At 39.9% G+C, this 8,482-nt stretch overlaps 1 pseudogene; it reads right to left on the bottom strand.

Moving 5' to 3' along the window:
• Positions 1–945: 945 nt before the first annotated feature.
• Positions 946–1,772, bottom strand: LOC111163204 (CCAAT/enhancer-binding protein gamma-like; annotated as a pseudogene).
• Between the last annotated feature and the right edge of the window lie 6,710 nt (positions 1,773–8,482).

Below are 8,482 nucleotides of genomic sequence, written 5' to 3' on the forward strand. Positions count from 1 at the left end.
CATTTGGTAATATAAGAAACAACAATCTTGTAAAATAAGCAATACAAGTAATCTAGCTAGTAGTATTAGTAAGGTCATAAGAATTTAAGCCAAGAACTTGCGTTAGGTGCGACCCAGTATATCCCCAGGTCATTTGACTTAGTCTGTTCTGTACCAATTCGTATCTTTAAGGGAAGTGATATATAGGCTTATTCATAAGGCACCCAGCCCAATTTCCTAGTGTTATTAAGCTGGTAATCCTTAGTATGGTTTAATTGTTCCCAACATAAGGGGGGGCTTAAAAATCATAGCCTGATGTTAGCCATATAAATCCAGCACACAACTGAGGGAAGTTACATTCTTTGGCTGAAAATTTGCTCGTTGCTCTGATTGAATTTGAGTACCTTTAAAAGAAAATTTATATTTTTGGTGATGGTTAGAGCAAGTCTGATTGATTGGCCAAGTGAGGGAGTCCCAGGAAAGAAATACATTTGGTTTGTAAGCAAAAGTGTGAGCAATTATCAAAGTAATTGGTATACAGGCCTGATCCATCATCTTAAGTAAGCTGTCTACTTCAGATGTAGTCTTCTTCTCATCCTGGTCTGGTAGTTTCTCCTCTGTTTAAGCATCACTTTTAAGATGATTTTGAGGTCAGCAGTCCTCTCCATAGGCCAGTCCAATGCAAGGGGTCAACTTCCTTAGTTTTACTGTGCATGAGCTGGTTAAAAGTACCTGATAAGGGTCCTTCCATTTAGGTTGGAGATAGTCCTTTAAATGATGTCTTTTCCAGTATGCATAATCTCCTGGTTGCAGTCATGGAGGCATCTTTTTTTTTTTCCCTTGGGAAGTCAGGATTTATTAAAAGCTTCAAGCTCCAGGGCATTTTTTTTTTAACCAAATACCTTTAAAAATGTTTTTTTTATCCCCACAAAAATCCTTATCATTTAAAACCAGATATTCAAATTACATGGCTAACATTTTTAGCTAATCAACTCTTCAGTACTGATCCTAGAAAACAGTCTTCAATGGATCTTTGAATGATGGAGATTCAGCCACTGATACGAGTGGTGTAGGTGGTCACACCTTTAACGTTCAAGCCACAAGCTGTGACGTTTGGAAGGGGTGAGGTCTACTGTCCTGCATTATCAGAATTTGTCAAATTTTCAGTGCTACTGGGTTGCAGGTTATCTGCGAGGTTTTGTGCATGCTCAAGAAATAAATCTTTCAGTACACTTAATTCCTTAGCAATTTACTTTTTGCTTCCAACCATTCATTCTCTTCCTTGAGCTGATTCACCCTCTGCAGCGTATCCTGCGCTTTCAGCTGGCTTTTCAACCGGCTCTTTTTCACGGCCATGCTGTTCCTCTCTCTGCGCTGACGATACTCATCACTGTTGCGATCCACGGGCAAACTCTTTTTGCTCTGCTTGCTTGGAGGCACAGCTTTGCCTCCGCCCCCAGGGCCGGCGGGCCCCAGCTGAGGAACCTGCTGTAAACCGCTGGCATGAGCCTGAGTATGGATGACACTTATTCCATTCACTCCCGGGGTTCTGTTCTGCTGCGATACCTTGCTCATTTGGGCACGCTCCCTCGACAGCACAGAACAAGTAGAAATGAGGACAAGGTGATCAATGGTTTCCACACTAAACTGCCAAGAAATCAGCACATGTACCTGAACCCCTTGAGGGTACTGCCCATCTGTGATGGAAGAACAGATTCTCCTTCCCCTCAAACATGCATTTCCATCCTCTCCATCTAGACACCTCTGCTGACGATTTTCCTTACTGTGTTCCCTCCAAGCATGTTAACGAAGCACTTTATTTTTTGCCCTCCTCTGTTCTGTTCAACTCATGGTTGCTGCACGTTCCTCCAACGTGTGTTCAACAGTCCTCCAGCCCGCCAGCCCCCAAGCGGCCGCCACTCCAAGCGGCCCCCGCGGCGCAGCCCGACCCGACCCTGGCCTCGCAGCCCGACCCAACCCAGGCCTCGCAGCCCACGAGTCAGCAAGGAGTGATGGTTATGAAACAGGCAGCCTCTGCCTATTCTGCCGCCACCCGCTTCGCCTCCCCGCCGGAGCCGTGTGTGCGCCAGAGGCATCTTATCTTCATTCAAAGATAGATTACTGAGGTAAACTTCAGAAGCAAACTTAGAGTGTCCTTAAAATAATTCAATTAAACTTTACAATAATGTAACAGCAAGGAGCTACAGGGAAGTGAGTCTTAGTAAATACAGACCTCAACTAACAAAACTATAATTTAATGTCCACTGAAACGATCTTTTTCTCTCGAAAATTACCCTCATTTCTACAAAATATAGCCAAAATAAGACTAATTTGTTTGCAGAATAAGTCTGGTTTCAATAAACTTGGCCTGATGATTTATACAAGTGTAACTGATCATATAGGTTCTTTTAAAGTTGGCTTTGCTGGAACTTTTTAAGGAATCTCAAATTTTTAAAAGGCCTTTCAAGGGTAGGAAAAGCTATGCCAAGGGCTTGTCACTGATTTTGTCTTGGAAATTTTTGAGTGAATTTCTCCCTTTTCAAGGTCCTCAAAATATCTTGAGATTCCTGCACCTGTTAGGAGGTGGCCTTCCTAATTCACCTGATAAACGTGCTGATAATCCAAGAGTTTCCAATCTCTGGAGGGATCAGGTAGAGAGAAAGGATATATGTTTCAATTCTGCTTACAAAGGTATAATTTACTAAATTGACCTAAGTCATAATTAGCTTAAGAGGAAGGGTTCCTTATAGCTGGTAAAATAAAGATTAAAAGCCAATAATATTTCAGACAGAAGTCATAAAAAATTATAACCATATTCACCAGTTCACTGTCTCATGTAACTAATTCTTCTTGTTAAGTTTATGAAGCCAAGAGACTTTCCATTAGAATTCTTTAATTTCTTACCCATCAGCAGTATAATCTGAAAGTTATCAGAAGCCTGCACTTGTCAAAAAGTACATATTCTTGCTATGAATATTCTTGAAGAGGAAGCATTTTTGCAAGGGCATCAGAGTAAAACAATAACCGTCTATGAATGACAAGACTTAAGGCACGGTTAAAGACCTAATTACAATGCAATTGACAAAGAAACTTGGTTACTGCTATGACATAAAACATTTTAAGATAACTAGAATTATGACTGATAATACTTTACCAAGGCCTACTGATTTTTAGGAATTCCGTATAATTTCTAGAATATCTATATTAATAACATTTACCCATACAATATAACCTAAGAAGATTTATTACTCATTTGACAATGCTTCTCATGTAATTAATGTACCAAATGAACCTAATTAGTTTAATATCTCTCTTTGGGAGGTTTCAGGGACCCTTTTGGAGCATCCCAAAAGTTAGTTAGAGGTCAAAGGAACTTCACTGGAATTTGATTTGCGAAGTTTGTCAAAAAATGTCAGAAAGGTTTTAAAACACTTGGTCAAATAAGACCATAGATCACCGTGAAACAATACATATTCACTTAAGCAATGTGACAAAAGATTTCAAAGGAAAATACAGAACAGATCACTTAAAAGATAAACTCTAAAAGGTAAAGAAACTTAAGTTCTGTTATAAAAGCAGCTCAACGGTCAAAAAAAACCTTTGTTTTCTTAACAGAAAGAAAACTGAACTCCAGTCTTGCATCAGCCTACTTTTAATAACAATTCATTTACTTAATTAAATTTATTCTAAACTTACCCAATCCTGACGTTGCACAGAACTTTTCTCGGGGTCCCTTTCCACGAACTTTCCATAACTTTCTGTATCAGTATTAGTTTGTCTCTTATTTTTTCCCATGCAGAAACAACCATCTCTAGGACAAAATTACTTTCTTTTCCCTTAACAAAATGCAATTCTATTCTTCATACCTTCTTTTACTGAAAACCCACATCCTACTTTGCTACTGTATACTGAAATATTTCTCTATTTCTGGTAGCTTTAATTACATATTTAAACTAGAATACTCAACTCTTCAAAACCTTAATTTCTAGTGAAAACTAAGGATCAAGCAAATATGAACTGTCTTTTATGTTAGTATTCTGTAGATTGGCAAACATAAATACCAATAATAATTTCTAAAAATATGTGCTTTCTTATAGAAAATCTCATGTGGCACCAAACATATTTATCTATTGTCTTAAATATCTTTAGTTTCCCTGTAAATACAAGCCAATGTTTAGTAATTAGTGTTTCAGTACCTCATTTTATTTGGGAATGACCTAGCTATTCAATAAACTTTCCTCATTTAAATTAGCACAACTCTAAAATTTCAAGTTACCAAATATCTGGAGAGATTATTTTTAAGTAGACATTCCTAAAACATAATTACTCCTAAGACATTAACCCAAAAGTTCTTACTTCATTTAATTTTTTTTAATAAAAATCATACCAAGTTTTTTCTTGCTGACAAATCTGCAACACATATAAGAACTTATTTGACTTCTATTAAACCTAGATACAGTAAAAGTATTATACTTAATATTGATGATTCTAAAGACATGTCTATACTAATTAAATTGACAAACTTTAATACCAGGTATTAACAATGAATATTTCCCAGTTCATGTGAACCTGAAATTCATTGTGGCAGCTTCCTTTTATATTTCTGAGAATTCACATAAGCACTTAATTTCCTTTAAGCCAGTTAAGTAGAGCTCATTTCCAAATTAATTTTGGTAATACCATCCAAAGGTAAAGACATATTTATAATGCACCCATAGACATATGGAAAGACACAAGCAGAGGTCTCAACTTCACTTTAAAATTTAGTCATGAATTAGGCATTACAATATAAAACTCATTCGTTTATAAATAACATTTGGAATAAGTTAAATTTGAAAAGGCCTCTTCTCCCCCACTCCGTTGTTTCCCTCAGTCTCAGGAATTACAGTAGTCTAGGTAAGTATTCCTGAGAACCCTGGTAGAACATTTATATCTCAAGGCACTGGGAGAGAAAAGGAAGTTTTCCTAGAAGGACTTGTTCCCTCAGGGTCAGAATTCTGGAAAGGTGTTTTATCATGCCAGCTTTCTCTAACAACTGTGTCTGCTATAGAGTCCACTTTGGCCATTTTCCGGGCAAGATTCTCCTTTAATGCCCAATTAGGTAAGCGCTTGTAAGAGTAAGTTTTGTTTATAAACTTGGCTGGGGTGTTGGTCAGAGGCTGGCTTTCTGACACCCCTTGTTTCTGTTTGAGAGCCCTATTTCCCATCTTAAAGTTGAATTTGTTGGGGATAAAATCTACTAATGAGATTGTATGTGCGCCAGTGTGCTGCTTGTGAGCTTACCTCCTCTAGGCGCCGCTCTAGAGTCATCGCAGCCCTCTTACGTGTCTCAGTTTCTCCCCTTGGTCGTCTAAGACCACCGTTGGTACTCGGATCATTGAATGGCCAATTCTTATACGTGATCCCTGGATGAGCACGTCTTTTAATTAATAGACAGGTTGCCTGTGGGACCACTGCACAGTGTAAGGATTCTGCCTCCACCACTCCCATAAATTTCTCAGTTTCCTGAGAAAGTCGTAACCGACCGGAAGCAGTCTTATCCTACTTCTTCGGAGCAAAGCTCTCATGTAATATCTTCACGTTTATCCCAACAAACTCAGTAAGGCAGCCAAATTCAGGAGAGGTGTCAGATCAGCCTTCTACCTAACCACTCAGCCCAGACAGCTCAGTGTCTTTCAACCGGGTGGGCGCCTTCCCTAGTATCTTTCAGCTGGGTGGGCACACCCCTCAACAGTGTCTTTCACCTGAGGGGCCAAGGACTGTTACATACTGCCAGATAAAACTCAGGATATCAACCAATACGGGAGAGCCAAGAGCCAGGGAAGAGAGACTCACCCAAACTCGTCTAGACTCTCTGAGGGAGGTGAATGGGCACAAGAGGGCTCTGCTGGTACCAAACTCTGGTTCCTTGTAGAGTTCAGGCAAAGGAGAGAGGACTGCTCTGGGTCCCTTCATTAGTTGCCAAACTGTTGACTGAAAAAAAAAGGAAGCACAACATGAGTTTAAGTTTTATTTGGACAAAATGAGGACTATAGCCCAGGAGACAACCCCTCAGATAGTTCTGAGGAACTGCTCGGAAGAGGTGGGAGCGTGGTCAGTATATAATTTTAGTGAAGGGGGATACGTGCAATCAAGCACACATTTTGGTAGAATGTTGCTAGTCACAAGAAGCTTACTGCTAGTCACAAGGGGCAGATGTCTGTTAATGATTTTAGCGTTCTTCTAGATATGAGAAGATGCAAGAATTTGGGCTCATAAAATCTCCTGCTGAAAGTATTTAACTGTCAAAAGCCCTGTTCTGCCAGTTTTTCTCAGAGCACAGAGTACCTCATTCCTCATCTCCCTGAACTCCTTTCAGGGTGTGCCGAAAGTCAGCAACTGCAGTGGCTAGTGACTTGATTCTTATAGAACCAGAGTGCAGGTGAAAATTTTTAGCTGTCAGCATCTTTAAGGTAGACTAGGCTAAGCTATGATGTTTAGTAGGTGTGTGAAATGCATTTTCAACTCGGGAAATTTTTGATTTACAATGAGTTCATTGGGATATAACCCCACCGTAAGTCAAGGAAGATCTGTATTTTCTTTTAGATCAGTATCAGAAATATAACTCACTGACTTGTAGATAACTCCTTACAAACAAGGAATTTCAGTTTTGATAAACATAGTACCCTTGCTAGAGTCAGAAAATCCATTTTTAGCCTGGTAATATTGTTGGGAAGGAAAACTTTTCCATTCTACCCTTCTAGGTTCTGTGTCTGACTTAAGAACTGAATTGGCATAACAGAAAAACAGGAGAAAAACACTATTTTAATTATGTACTTAACACACAGGAGCATTCCAAAGATGTGAGACTCAAAAGGCAGCCAGACAATTGAGGCTTATATAACATCCTGACCTAATGAAAGTGATAGAGGTCTGCGTTTCAAAGGGAGAGAAGGCAATTCACGGGAAGGTGAAAAGAGGAAATGAAATATTTGTCAAACAAACGTTGCCTTGCCTTGTAGGTAAGCACCTCAGGTGACTTATCTCTGGTAATAACTCTGTTCCCAGTACAGGCCCCCTTTCTAATGTAAATTACTCTTACAGAAGCGTAACTTCTACTGGTTTTAGAGCTTCTCCTGTGTCTGCAGTTTCTCAAAATAATCAGCTCAAAATAATCCTTATGCCAAAGAAGCATAATTTGGGGTGGCATATTCTGCTACCCTTCAATGTTTTACTTCCTTTAATAGAGCTGCAGGGAGAAACTACGTTTTCAAAAATAGAGGAAGCGGAACAAAAAGAATAGAATGTATTTTCCTAAAAACAATCATTTCAATGGTGTGACAAAATTAGGTGGTCTTCTCATTGGCATGTTGTAGCACTTTGAGATTGAGCATTCAAGTAATTTAACATAATTGCATAAAATCAGGTTTTAAAATTCAGTTGAAAAATAGCATGAAGTCTCAGGTTGGGTTCTGCAGGATGCAAAGTTTAGCATGCAGAATATTTCTTAGGGAGTGCCCTAGGGACCAACATCTGTGGCAGGGAGGAGGAAGCAGGAGTGGGCAGAACAAGAAGTGAAGATTCAATGCAGGCCGAGAAAGCCTTGTCTCCCCTGCCCCCATCCCCAGAGAGTTACAGAATATTCAAGGTTGTCCTGAACTGTCCTAAGATGTCCAGGCTTTCGTACCCCTGATCAGTTAGGTGAGCGTATAAACTACCATAGCCATCCTAGAGATCAATTCAGCAGTATTTAGTGGAACTGGGTAGGCACACACCCTGCGACTTGCCAGTATTACTTGTGTGTTCTTCAGAGAAACTCTTGTATAGGTTTATAAGGGAGAAATGGTATAACAGAGAATTGGAGTCTGTTGTCCATCATCAAGGAACTACATAAACCAAATGGGGTGGAGGCATATGACAATCCTATTCAGTGGTCAGAAGCAATGAACTAGATGATGATAGCAAATATTTAGTTAACTACTAGGGAATGATAATACTAGCTAACATTGACTGATAATACTAGCTAACATCACTTACTGTTTGCCATGTCCTTTGTTTATCTGCACCACCTTTATTCAACCCAATGCTCCATTATCATATTCCTAAATGTGGACACTGAGGTATGGAGAGGGCTTTCCTGGTGGCGCAGTGGTTGAGAGTCCGCCTGCCGATGCAGGGGACGCGGTTTCGTGGCCCGGTCCGGGAAGATCCCACATGCCGCGGAGCGGCTGGACCCGTGAGCCATGGCCGCTGAGCCTGCGTGTCCTGAGCCTGTGCTCCGCAATGGGAGAGGCCGCAACCGTGAGAGGCCCGCGTACCGCAAAGAAAAAAAAAAGGTCACATAGCTAAAAGGTGGCAGAACCAGGATTTAAATGGAGAAATCCTAGTTTTGAGAGGTCACTACCACTACCTCAAGTATACACTTTGGGGATAAAATGTTGAATGCGAAAAAGACAAAACAAGAGCTAGCACATAATACTCTATGTAAATGTAAGGCACACCTAATATATAAATTACACCATAT

Source organism: Delphinapterus leucas, chromosome 3 (genome assembly GCF_059928025.1).
Source record: "Delphinapterus leucas isolate spDelLeu-1000000601 "Yukka" chromosome 3, BTC_Dleu_Yukka2, whole genome shotgun sequence".
Classification (NCBI taxonomy): Eukaryota; Metazoa; Chordata; class Mammalia; order Artiodactyla; family Monodontidae; genus Delphinapterus; species Delphinapterus leucas.